Genomic DNA, 13,987 nt, shown 5'->3' on the forward strand with positions numbered 1-13,987 from the left:
AGAACTAGGGGGCACAGCCTCAAAATACGGGGGGTGCAATTTAAACGGAGTTGAGAAGGAATATCTTCTCCCAGAGGTTTGTGAATCTGTGGAATTCTCTGCCCAAGGAAGCAGTTGAGGCTAGCTCATTGAATGAAATCAAATCACAGATAGATAGATTTTTAACCATTCAAGGATATAAGGGTTATGGGGAGAGGACGGGTAAGTGGAGCTCAGTCCACAGTCAGATCAGCCATGATCTTGTTGATTGGTGGAGCAGGCTCGAGGGGCTAGATGGCGTACTCCTGTTCCTAATTCTTATGTTCTTATGTTCAACTGTAATTGGAATCAATACTGGAATTCCGGCATTTGAAGGGATCTGGGAACATAATAGGCCTGTGGGGCTGATTGAATAGCTCGATCACAGAGCCTGGAGCAGCATGATGAATCGAATGGTCTCTTCTGTGCTGTATGATTCTGTGGTCCTGTGTTAACAGAAGCCATTGACTCTTTGTCTCGTGTGTGGAATCGAGGCTGTGCTCTTTTTGAGCCTATTTCTAATCGTTACTTGTGCTCTGATAAATGCAATAGCGGAAAAGCAAGCACAGTTAAAAAAACTGAAATCATGAAATAATTATGAGACCAAAAATAGGGCCATGATGATAAATTCGCCACCAATAAATCCAATGAGGATTTCAGGAGAAGCCTCTGTGCCCAGAGAGGTGAGAATGTGGAACCCACCACCAGAGGCAGTGGTTGATGCGATTAGTACAGAACCATTTGATGGGAAGCGAGATAAACAAATCAGGCAGAAAACATTAGAAGCTTCTGCTAATAGGATAAGATGCAGAGTTGTGGGGATTGTGTGGGGGAAGGGTGGTGGTGTGTGTGCTGCATAAACGCCAGCATGGAGCAGTCGGTCCGAATGTCTGCTTTGTGTGCTGTACGTGATATATCATTTGCTTAGCGGAGCATGAGCCCCGCTCTGATCACATCCCGCGCCGGGATTCAATCCACGCATTATAAATCATTGCTCTGATTCCTATTACATTATTTGTATCTATTTCCTCTAAGTATATCAGGGATAAATGTAACTAAATCACAGATGAAGGTTGCAGCAGAAGAGAAGCTCGGGCAGGAGGGCAGACAGTCAAAGTTATGAAGGTGCAAATCACGATGGAGACAGAACATGATGCCACCGCTGCTTCAATCGCAACACACAGCGCAGACGAGTGAAAGAAGTGCCTGAGGAACCCGAAACCCAGCCAGAGACAGAAACTACCAGGGTGAACAGAATGAGTTTTGTAATAATACGACTGACCAACAAAAATGCTGCATCTGTGTTAAATGCTCAGCAATCTGAGGCGTGGAGAATGACAACCAGTTCAGTTTAAATTGTTCCACCGGCAGGTACATGACGGGGTTAGATACACAGTAAATTTCTCTCCACACCGTCCATCAAACACACCCAGGGCAGGTACAGGGGGTTAGATACAGAGTAAAGCTCCCTCTACACTGTCCCATCAAACACTCCCAGGGCAGGTACAGGGGGTTAGATACACAGTAAATTTCTCTCCACACCGTCCCATCAAACACACCCAGGGCAGGTACAGGGGGTTAGATACACAGTAAATTTCTCTCCACACCGTCCCATCAAACACACCCAGGGCAGGTACAGGGGGCTAGATACACAGTAAATTTCTCTCCACACCGTCCCATCAAACACACCCAGGGCAGGTACAGGGGGTTAGATATACAGGAAATTTCTCTCCACACCGTCCCATCAAACACACCCAGGACAGGTACAGGGGGTTAGATACAGAGTAAAGCTCCCTCGACACTGTCCCATCAAACACTCCCAGGGCAGGTACAGGGGGTTGGACACAGAGTAAATTTCTCTCTACACTGGCCCATCAAACACGCCCAGGCCAGGAAAAGCACGGGATTAGATACAGAGTAAAGTTCCTTCTACACCGTCCCAACAAACACTCCCAGGGCAGGTACAGCACAGGTTAGATAAAGATTAAAGCTCCCTCTATAATGCCCATCAAATACTTCCAGCGTAGGTGCAGCACCGGTTGCATTTAGAGTAAACTTCCCTCTACACTGTCCCGATCAAACACTCCCAGGTCAGGTACAGCGGGTTAGATACAGAGTAAACTTCCCTCTACACTGTCCCGATCAAACACTCCCAGGTCAGGTACAGCGGGTTAGATACAAAGGTAATCTCCTGCACAATATCCAATCAAACATTCCTAGGAAAGGTGTACAGACTGATACAAAATATTTGTTCAGTGTTTTTCCAATCTCCATATTCCCCATTACAAATTCACCGGCTTGTCCTCTTAGGCACCAACATTTACTTTAGCCATTCTTTTCCTTTTCATATACATATTGAAAACTCTTGCTATCTGAGTTTTATATTTCGTGCTAGTTTACTTTCACAGTCTAACTTCCCTTTCTTCATCAATTTCAATCGTTCTTTGCTGGCTTTTCAAAGATTCCCAGGCTTCTGTCCTCCCACTAGTTTGGCCACTTTGTATGCCCCTGTTTTTAACAGGATACCATCCTTTATTTCTTTTGTTAGCCACGGATCGCTATCCTTTCTCTTAAACCTTTTCCTCCTCACTGGAATATATTTTTCTTGGAGTTGTGAAATATCTCCTTAAATATAGACCACTGTTCATCAATCGTCCTAGAATTTAACTATATTCCCAGTCCACTTAGCCCAATTTTGTCCTCATATCTTCATAGTCTATTTTATTTAATCTTAGTACGCTGGCTTGAGATCCAACTTTCTCACCCTCTATCTGAATTAGAATTTCAATCATGTGATGATCACTCATTCCAAGGGGATCCTTTACTAGGAGATTGTTTGTTGATCCAGATCTAAGATAACCTGCCCCCTGGTTGGTTCCGTTCTATACTGCTCAAGGAACCCTTCCCATATACACTCTGTGAACTCCTCCTCAAGGCAACCTGATCAATTTCATTTGTCCAAAGAATATGGAGGTTAAAATCACCCATGATTATTGTTGTTCCCATTTTACAAGCCCCCACTATTTCCTGCTTTATGTTCCGACCAACAGAGTTGCTACTGTTGTGGGGCCTATAGACTATGCCCACCTGTGACTTTTTCCCCTTATTGTTCCTTATCTCCAGCCAAACTCTTTCAACATCCTAATCGTTTGAGCCAGTATCGTTTCTTACTATTGCAGTGATTCCATCCTTTATCAATAGAGCTACCCCACCTCCGTTTCCTTTCTGTCTGTCCTTCAGGATTGTCAAGTACCCGTGAATATTTAATTCCCAGTCCTGGTCGCCTTGCAACCACTTCTCTGTAATGGCTGTCAGATCATACCCATTTTCATCTATTTTTGCAGTCAACTCATCTATTTTATTACAAATGCTTTACAAATGTTGTATTCCGCCCAGCAACAAACCCAGGACGCGAAGGTTGGAAAATACCCAGACTTACAGCGATGCCGGGAGATCCACAGGCGACAATTCCAGCAAGAATATCGGGAACAGCCTCATATCTCCCACAATTGTGTCCTGGTCACACCGGGTCTGAGCAACGCTCACAACAATAAGGTCCTGATCATCCCGGGTCTGACCGGGCCTCCTCACAATCAGGTCCTGATCATCCCGGGTCTGAGCAACCCTCCGCACAATATAAATGCGTATAAGGTGGCCAAGGTTAGTGGGAAACTAGAGAATTGGGAAAATTTTAAGCAAAAGCAAAGAATGACTAAAAAAGTAATAAAGAAACGGAAGATATATTATGAAGGGAAACTTGCGCAAAACATAAAAACAGATAGTAAAAGCTTTTACAGATATGTAAAACTGAAAAGAGTGACTAAAGTAAATGTTGGTCCCTTAGAAGATGAAAAGCGGGATTTAATAATGGGAAATGTGGAAATGCCTGAGATCTTAAACAATTATTTTGCTTCCGTCTTCACAGTGGAAGACACAAAAACCATGCCAAAAATTGCTGGTCATAGGAATTTGGGAAGGGAGGACCTTGAGATGATCACTATCACGAGGGAGGTAGTGCTGGGCAGACTAATGGGACTCAAGGTAGACAAGTCCCCTAGTCCTGATGAAATGCATCCCAGGGTATTAAAAGTGATGGTGGAAGATATAGCAGATGCATTTGTTATAATCCACCAAAATTCTCTGGACTCTGGGGAGGTACCAGCAGATTGGAGAGCATCTAATGTAACGCCTCTGTTTAAAAAAGGGGGCAGGCAAAAGGCAGGTAATTGTAGGCCGGTTAGTTTAACATCTGTAGTGGGGAAAATGCTTGAAACTATCATTAAGGAAGAAATAGCGGGACATCTGGATAGGAATAGTGCAATCAAGCAGACGCAGCATGGATTCATGAAGGGGAAATCATGTTTAACTAACTTACTGGAATTCTTTGAGGATATAACGAGCATGGTGGATAGAGGTGTACCGATGGATGTGGTGTATTTGGATTTCCAAAAGGCATTCGATAAGGTGCCACACAAAAGGTTACTGCAGATGATAAAGGTACGTGGAGTCAGAGGAAATGTATTAGCATGGATAGAGAATTGGTTGGCGAACAGAAAGCAGAGAGTCGGGATAAATGGGTCCTTTTCCGGTTGGAAATCAGTGGTTAGTGGTGTGCCACAGGGATCAGTACTGCGACCACAACTGTTTACAATATACGTAGATGACCTAGAAGAGGGGGCAGAGTGTAGTGCAACAACATTTGCAGATGACACTAAGCTTAGTGGGAAAGCGGGTTGTGTAGAGGACTCAGGGAGGCTTCAAGGAGATTTGGATAGGTTAAGCGAATGGGCTAAGGTTTCGCAGATGGAATACAATGTCGGAAAGTATGAGGTCATCCACCTTGGGAAAAAAAACAGTAAAAGGGAATATTATTTGAATGGGGAGAAATTACAACATGCTATGGTGCAGAGGGACCTGGGGATCCTTGTGCATGAAACTCTTTTTGGAGCTTACCTGTAAAACAAAAGCATTAATCGGTGCCACCCGCCCTGGATGACACACCAGACATTGACAAGGCCCTTTTTTTTTTTTTTTCCTTTTTTTGGTTTTTTTTTGTGCACTACAATAAAATTTTCCTTTTTCCAGTGCCCCCTATAACAGGGGAGGGGGACACTAAAAGCACCGGCAATTAAAACAAATTAAACTTTAAAACGTAAAATCAAATTAAAATTTGGTTGCCGGGCGTGATGATGCACTCCAGTCCCTCCGGTGCCCACCTCTCGCGGAAGGCCGCGAGCATACCGGTGGACACCGCGTGCTCCATCTCCAAGGACACCCTGGACCGGATGTAAGAGCGGAAGAGAGGCAGGCAGTCAGGTTGAACGACCCCCTCGACCGCCCGCTGCTTGGACCGGCTGATGGCTCCCTTGGCCATGCCCAGGAGCAGTCCTCCGAGGAGGCCCTCGGACCTACCCGCTCCCCTCCGCACAGGGTGCCCAAAGATCAGGAGAGTGGGACTGAAGTGCAGCCAGAATTTCAGGAGCAGCCCCTTCAAATAATGGAACAGGGGCTGCAACCTCGTGCACTCAATAAAAACATGGAACACGGTCTCCTCCAGACCGCAGAAATTGCAGGCGGCCTGGGAGTCCGTGAACCGGCTTAAAAATTTGTTGCACGGCACTGCTCCGTGCACCACCCTCCAGGCCAAGTCCCCGATGAATAGTGGGAGGACCCCTGCGTAGAGTGCCCTCCATCGGGGACCCCCGCCTCCTTCGGACGGCAAGATGGTACGCCATGGCGTGTCCGGACGGCAGGCGAGGATGGCAAAGTTGAGAGTGTGCAGGAGCAGCCCGTACAAGAAACCCCTCCGCGCGGAACTGAAAGGCACGGAGGGGATTTCCCCGAGGCGGCTCAAGTTGGGAGGCGCCGGGCCCCGTCCCAAAAGTTTAGTTTGCAGGTGCAGCAGGTAATCAGGAAGGCAAATGGAATGTTGGCCTTCATTGCGAAAGGGATAGAGTACAAAAGCAGGGAGGTCCTGCTGCAACTGTATAAGGTATTGGTGAGGCCGCACCTGGAGTACTGCGTGCAGTTTTGGTCACCTTACTTCAGGAAGGAAATACTAGCTTTGGAAGGGGTACAGGGACGATTCACTCGGCTGATTCGAGAAAAGAGGGGGTTACCTTATGGTGATAGATTGAGTAGACTGAGTCTTTACTCCTTGGAGTTCAGAAGGATGAGGGGTGATCTTATAGACATATTTAAAATCAGGAAATGGATAGACAAGATAGAGACAGAGAGGTTGTTTCCATTGTTGGGGGAGACTAGAACTCGGGGGCACAGCCTCAAAATACGGAGGAGCTAATTTAAAACCGAGTTGAGAAGGAATTTCTTCTCCAAGAGGATTGTGAATCTGTGGAATTCTCTGCCCATGGAAGCAGTTGAGGCTGGCTCATTGAATGTTTCCAAGTCAAAGAGAGATAGATTTTTAACCAATAAGGGAATTACGGGTTACGGGGCGAGGGCAGATAATTGGAGCTGAGTCCACGACCAGATCAGCCATGATCTTATTGAATGGCGGAGCAGGCTCGAGGGGCTCGATGGTCTAATCCTGTTCCTAATTCTTATGTTCTTATGTTCTTATGTTCTTAAGTGTTTTATTAATAATTAAATTGATGGTAAATTGAATTGTGCCAAGAGATTAAGTTGATGGAGATTGGGTTGTGTTTATATGCAGTCCCTCTTATGATGTTGTTGGTTTCGGCAGGGTTATTATTTTTGGGGTGGGGGTCTGTTTGTGTTTGTCGTTTAAAATTGGTTTTTATGTGGGTTGTTAGTTCCTTACTATTTATCCAATTGGTGTCTGTAAGTTAGGGAACATATTAATTGTAAGTAAGTCAATAGTATGTTTTGGATTTATTAATAATATTATTCCCGGTGTTCTAAGTTATGGATGTTAATTGGGGAGTTATTGTTATTGTTTAAGCCGTTGAAGGATCCTGTGGAATCTGCTTGTTGGAAACGGAGGCTGTTGCTGCTGTTTGGCTGAATGTTGATTGGTCACAGCGTGGAGCCGTGTGTTCCTGAGTCTGTGTCTTCCCATTTTATTCATTTAAACATTTGTGGATCAAGTTTCAGTTACATGGGGGCGGGAGGGTGGAGGTGGGAATTGATGGGCTTGCTAATTTTTTAGGTTGTGGAGAGTGGGTCCGTTGATTATTTGTCTGGGTTGGAGAGAGCGGTGGCTGAGTGAAAGAGTGTTCGAAAATCAGTTCCTCAAATCTGCCAGCAAGCTCATGGTCTACAGGGCTGCAGTGATACCCGCCCTCCAGTATATCTCAGAGACATGGACCATGTACAGTAGGCACCTCAAATCGCTGGCGAAATACTACCAATGATGACTCCGCAAGATCCTACAAATCCCCTGGGAGTCAGATGCACCAACATCAGTGTCCTCGACCAGGCCAACATCCCCAGCATTGAAGCACCGACCACACTTGATCAGCTCCGCTGGGTAGGCCACATTGTCCGCACGTCAGACACAAGACTCCCAAAGCAAGCGCTCTACTCAGCACTCCTTCCCGGCAAACGAGCCAAAGGTGGGCAGAGGAAACGTTACAGGGACACCCTCAAAGCCTCCCTGATAAAATGCAACATCCCCACTGACACCTGGGAGTCCCTGGCCAAAGTCCGCCCTAAGTGGAAGTGCATCTTGGAGGGTGCTGAGCACCTCTAGACTCATCACAGAGAGCATGCAGTAATCATGTGCAGGGGGCAGTGGAAGGAGCATGCAGCAAACCAGACTCCCCACCCCTTCCCTCAACCACTGTCTGTCCCACCGGTGACAGAGACTGTAATTCTCGTATTGGACTGTACAGTCACCTGAGAACTCATTTTTAGAGTGGAAGCAAGTCTTCCTTGATTCCGAGGGACTGTCTATGACGATGATGACCTCCGTTTTTTGGGGCCTTTTGTTTTGCTGGGAACGCCGATTTTATTTTTTTGAAAACGAAATGTATTTTTGATTTTGTGCAAATGGACCTTGCTGTGGGATTTCGGATAGGTTGTGTGCGGGAAGGAGGGCTCTGGGATAGCTTGTGTGTGGGGGGTCTCGCTTAGGTTTTGTGGGGGGTCTCGGTTATTTTGTGTGTGTGTGGTGGGGGGTCTCGTATAGTTTATGTGTGGGGGGGTGTCTCGGTTCGGTTGTGTGTGGGGTCTCTGTTATGTTGTGTGTTTGTGGGGGTGTCTCGGTTCGGTTGTGTGTGTGTGGGGTTTCGGTTTTGTTGTGTGTGGGGGGTGGGCTCTTTAATTTTTGTGGCTTTTATGGATCGAATAGTCGGGTCAATTCGTTGTTGGTTATTTTAGGGCCTAGTGCCGATTAAAAGCCTCAGGCTGGAATTAAGGTTCGGCCGAGGGTGCAGTGTTGTTCCCGGCGAAGGGATTTGTCTCCGGATTTTGAAGGTGGTTGATTTTAAATTGCTATTACCTTCTTTCGGGAAGATTGATTGATGTACGTTGATGTGCTGATTTGTATTTTGAAGATTTTAAATGTTATTAGTTGTTTTTTGTTATTTTTGTATTTATTTTAACAATGTCTGTATTTGGGTGAGGATTGTTTTAATGATTAATTCGGTTGTAGGATTGGGAAGGTGGGATTATTTTAATTGTTAATAGTCTGAGCGGGTTGATCAGTGTCCATGCCACGTTGGAGGACCACGTGGGGGGAGGGGGAGGAAGAACTTAGGAAGCACTTTTTCCTTTGATTGTTTTACAATTTATTTTCTGAAATCATGTGTGTGTCATCATCACAGGCAGTTCTGGGAATCGAGGAAGACTTGCTTCCATTCTAAAAGTGAATTCTCAGGTGACTGAACAGTCGAGGATCCGCAAGATCCTGCAAATCCCCTGGGAGGACAGTGGCACCAACGTTAGCGTCCTCGACCAGACCAACATCCCCAGGGTTGAAGCACTAACCACACTCGATCAGCTCCGCTGGGCAGGCCACAGTGTTGGCCTGCCCGACACGAGACTCCCAAAGCAAGCGCTCTACTCTGAACTTCTTCACAGCAAACGAGCCAAAGTTGGGCAGAATAAACGTTGCAAGTACACCCTCAAAGCCTCCGTGATAAAGTGCAATATCTCCACTGACACCTGGGAGTCCCTGGCCAAAGACCGCCCTAAGGGCAGGAAGTGTATCGGGGAGGGCACTGAGCAGCTCGAGTCTCGTCGCCGAGAGCATGCTGAAATCAAACGCAGGCAGCGGAAGGAGCGTGCGGCAAACCCGTTCCACCCATCCTTTCCCTCAACCACTGTCTGTTCCACCTGTGACAAGGACTGTGGTTCTCGTATTGGACTGTTCAGCCACCTAAGGACTCATTTTACGAATGAATGCAAGTTTTTCTCGATTCCGAGGGACTGCCTATGAGGAACAGTCCAATACGAGAATCACAGTCCCTGTCACGGATGGGTCAGACAGTCGGTGATTGTGCGGGAGTGTGGGGTTGGTTTGCCGCGTGCTCCTTCCGCTGCCTGCGCTAGATTTCTGCATGCTCTCGGCGACGAGACTCGAGGTGACCCTCGAGGTGTGCGTGTACGTAGTGGTTCGATGGCAATAGTTTTCTGTTGGGCAGCGGGGGACGGGGAGAAGAGAAATATCAGTCCCGCACCAAACGCGTATCCTACTAGTTCTAAATAGCAGTACAATTAGAGCTGGTATGCAGAACATCTTTTGTTAAGAAGGGAAATAAGAACATAAGAATTAGGAACAGGAGTAGGCCATCAAGCCCCTCGAGCCTGCTCCGGCATTCAATAAGATCATGGCTGATCTGGCCGTGGACTCAGCTCCAATTACCCGCCCTCTCCCCATAATCTTTAATTCCCTTATTGGTTAAAAATCTATCTATCTGTGACTTGAATGCATTCAATAAGCTGGCCTCTACTGCTTCCTTGGGCAGAGAATTCCACAGATTCAGAACCACTGGGATAAAAAATTCCTTCTCAAATGAGAGAGAGGCTTTTTTTTCAAGAAAAAGACTGACACGGTGGGTTGGAAGTGTGGGGAGAGTGAGGGAGAAGTTTCCCAAGGGTTGGGGGAGAAAAGTAAGTTGGTGGGGATGGGGTCGGGTTTACCCTCACTTCATGATCCATCGTCTTGATGGCTAATTATAGTCGAGAGGCCAAATGTTTCGCCCGTACTGGGGCTTCATCAGAGACCAGGAAAAGCAAACGGGTCGTGGGGCTTAAGGGTCAGAGGGTATCAGATCGAGAAACTTACAGTGAGAGGTTATGGAGAGTTTAGAGCTCCACCTTCCACCAGGTCAGTCGGAACGAGAAGGTTTGGGAGGTGGGAAATAAACGATTTAAACCTCCTCCCTCGCAGTGATAAGGTATTAATCCTGAGCTTTGTCTGGAGTTATGGTTCTTGTTTTTCTGTTGAGTCTGTGTGATCAGTGGTCCTCCCTGTTTGTTAGGTACAAATGTGGAGTTCCTCCCCCTTTTTGTTCATGTTTGTGTGTAGTGTGTGATGCGTCACCTGGTTGAATGTCCGTGGTTCAGGGTTGGGATTTTTTGTGGGGGGTCTAATGTTTTGATTTCTGACAGTTTGCTTCTCTCTTTTAAGTTTTTTCTATCCCATTTTCCACTTACTTCCTGTAAAAATGTTTTTTTGATTTTAGTAAATCATTTTTAAAACATTTGTAAATTTATTTTTGTTTTGTACTTTTTTTGGTTTTGTTATAGTTTGCGGGTTAGTTCTGTTCTGTTTTTGTTATAACTCTCTTCCTTCAGTCCAGTCTTTTGTTTTATTCCTGATTTGGTTCGCTGTGTCATCTATTGTTCCCGATTGTTGTGGGCCCTTCTGGTTCCTGGTCTACTCGGGGGAGGGCGGCTTGGCACTCTGTTTTACACACATTTCTGTTTAGCTCCTCCTTCCATGAGGAGGAGGCAAGGGGTGGGGGTAGATTTAGGGGCATTTAGAGAAAGGACTTGGGGTTAGGGTCTGCATTAATATATTTTAGGTTAGGGTTCAGTCTTGGGGATCTAGCGTCTGGGGTTAGGATTGAGTTTTGAAGCTGTGGAGTGGGCCGTGCAGCATTAGGTTAGGTTCGGTTTCAAGGGATTAGGATCCAGAGTAAGGGTTGGGGTTTTGGGTTGTGGTCTGCACTGTTATGTTTTATGTTAGGGTTAGATTTTAGGGGGGTTCGGGTCCTGGGTTAGGGTTTGGTTTTGGGGTAGGAGTCTGTGTTTACACGTTTTGTGTTTAGGTTTCTGAGGGTTAGGATTTAGTTTTAGGGTTAGGATTTGGGGCTGGGGGCTAGATTTTAAACTTCTGCTTAGGGTTCGTTCTTAGGGAGTTGGGGCCGAACTAGGTTTTGGGGCTGGAGTCTGGAAAAATGATTTCTTGGGTCTCGAGTTAATTTTATGGTCCTGGGTTAGGATTTGGTTTTGGGGCTGGGGTCTGTGTTTACAAGTTTTACCTATAGGTTTATGAGGGATAGGGTCTGAAGTTCGGGTCAGTTATTTTCATTATTTTAAATTATTTGAATTAAGAGTATGATTCTTTCTGTTCTGGTTACTTCTTTTTTGTTATCGGATTCTCTGTTCATGTTTGGGATTATTTAGGGTTTATTGTTACAGTCTGGGAACAAGATTTGCTTCAGGTTTGGGCTCAGGCCTGAGAGTTCGGCTATTCTCTCACAGTGCCGCCCATCACAGAGAAATGATCTGGGCTTGGGTATATGGGGCACGTGATTGAAATCTCTAGGGAACGCCAGAAAGGTCCCATGGCCAACTGCGAAGTGGAGGTTAAGTGCTTTCATTGTCAATACACAGGTTAGTAATTGGGGCAGGTAGATGTGAAATGAAATTTAATGCAGAGAAATGTGCTGCGATAGATTTTGGGAGGAAAGTAAAGGGAGGAAATGTACAATAAATGGTAAAACTTTCAATGGAGCATGGGAACAAAGAGATTTATGGTTGTAAGCTTCTAGCTAATTCCTTGTCTTACTGAATATCGAGAGTGTTAAATAGGTGTGCTTGTATTTACGCTGTACAGCCACCAGAGGGCTCATCCCCATAATCCCTTGGGGTCTCACGTATTTAAGGAGGCTTCACAGGTTTGATAGGCACTCTGGAGACCTGCAATAAAAGACTAAGGTCACACTTTACTTTGAGCTCACAGTATTCAGTCTGACGCTTTCTCCATACACACCAACTGGCCACAAGATACAAACAGCGAACCCAAAGATGCAGAGAACAGTGAGCATCCTGGAGAAATTCTCGGAGGGAGAAGTTTGGGAAACATTTGTGGAGCGACTCGACCAATACATCATGGCCAACGAGCTGAATGGGGAAGAGAGCACTGCCAAATGAAGGGCGATCCTCCTCACCGTCTGTGGGGCACCAACGTATGGCCTCATCAAGAATCTGCTTTCTCCAGCGAAACCCACAGAGAAATCGTACGACGATTTGTGCACACTGGTCCGAGAGCATTTGAACGCGAAGGAAAGCGTTCTGATGGCGAGGTACCGGTTCTATAAATACAAAAGGTCTGAAGGCCAGGAAGTGGCGTGTTATTTCGCCGAGCTAAGAAGCCTTGCTGGACATTGCGAATTTGAAGGACATTTGGAGCATATGCTCGGAGACTTATACATAATTGGCATTGGCCACGAGACTATACTTCGCAAACCTTTGACTGTAGAGACCCCAACCTTGAGTAAGGCCACAACGATAACCCAGGCGTACATTGCCATCAGTGACAATACGAAGCAAATCTCTCAACACACAAGTGCTGCTACAAGAACTGTGAACAAATTGATGTTGTTTTTGAATCATAATGTACAGGGCAGGTCAAACATACCTGCAGCTGCACGTCCGCAGATGACTCAAAGTCCATTATCAAGGATGATGAAGGCAAGGCCATTAACATCTTGTTGGCGCTGACGTGGTAGTCATCGATTCCATTCATGCCGATTCAAAGAGTACGTTTACAAGGGCTGTGCAACAATGGGACATGTCCAACGAGTGTGCAGGCAAGCTGCAAAACTTCTTCAACCTGCAAACCACCATGTTGCAGAGGAGAACATATCCACAGAGGATCACGATGAACCAGAGCCTCAGACCGAGGAGGCAGAGATACATGCAGTGCAAACATTCACCACGAATTGTCCACCGATAATGCTGAATGTTGAACTTGTTGAACTAAATGGACTCCCGGTGTCAATGGAGCTGGACACATGGGTGAGCCAGTCCATCATGGGCGAAAAGACTTTCGAAATTTTGTGGTGCAACAAGGCCTCAAGCCCAGTCAAAACTCCAGTTCGCACGAAACTAAGAACTTACACGAAAGAACTGATTCCTGTAATAGGCAGTGCTACCATAAAGTTATCCTATGATGGAGCGGTGCACAAGCTACCACTCTGCTTGTCACCGGGCGATGGTCCCATGCTGCTCGGCAGGAGCTGGCTGGGAAAGATACGCTGGAACTTGGACAACATCCGAGAGCTATCGCCCGCTGACGACACTCCATGGGCACAGGTCTGAAACAAATTTCCTTCGCTGTTCGAATCAGGCATCGGGAAATACCAAGGAGCAAAAGTGCAGATCCACCTAATTCCGGGGGCACGGCCCATCCATCACAAGGTGAAAGCAGTACTGCACATGATGAGAGAAAAGGGTAGAAATCGAGCTCGACCAGCTACAAAGCGAGGGCCTCATCTCACCGATCAAGAGAGTGAGAGAGAGAGAGAAACAGAGAGAGAGAGAGAGAAGGCGAGAGTGAGATAGAAGGCGAGAGAGTTCCAGTCCTCAAGGGAGACAACAATGTCAGAATCTGTGGCGATTACAAAGTAACTATCAATCGTTTCTCCCTGCAGGATCAATACCCACTTCCAAAAGCCGACGACCTCTTTGCAGCGCTGGCGTGAGGAAAGGTGTTCACGAAGCTGGATCTGACCTCAGCCTACTTGAGGTAGCAACTGGAGAAATCATTGAAGGCTCTCACCGGCATCAACACGCACAAAAGTATTTTTGTTTG

This window comes from Pristiophorus japonicus, unplaced genomic scaffold, assembly GCF_044704955.1.
Source record: "Pristiophorus japonicus isolate sPriJap1 unplaced genomic scaffold, sPriJap1.hap1 HAP1_SCAFFOLD_211, whole genome shotgun sequence".
NCBI classification, from domain to species: domain Eukaryota; kingdom Metazoa; phylum Chordata; class Chondrichthyes; family Pristiophoridae; genus Pristiophorus; species Pristiophorus japonicus.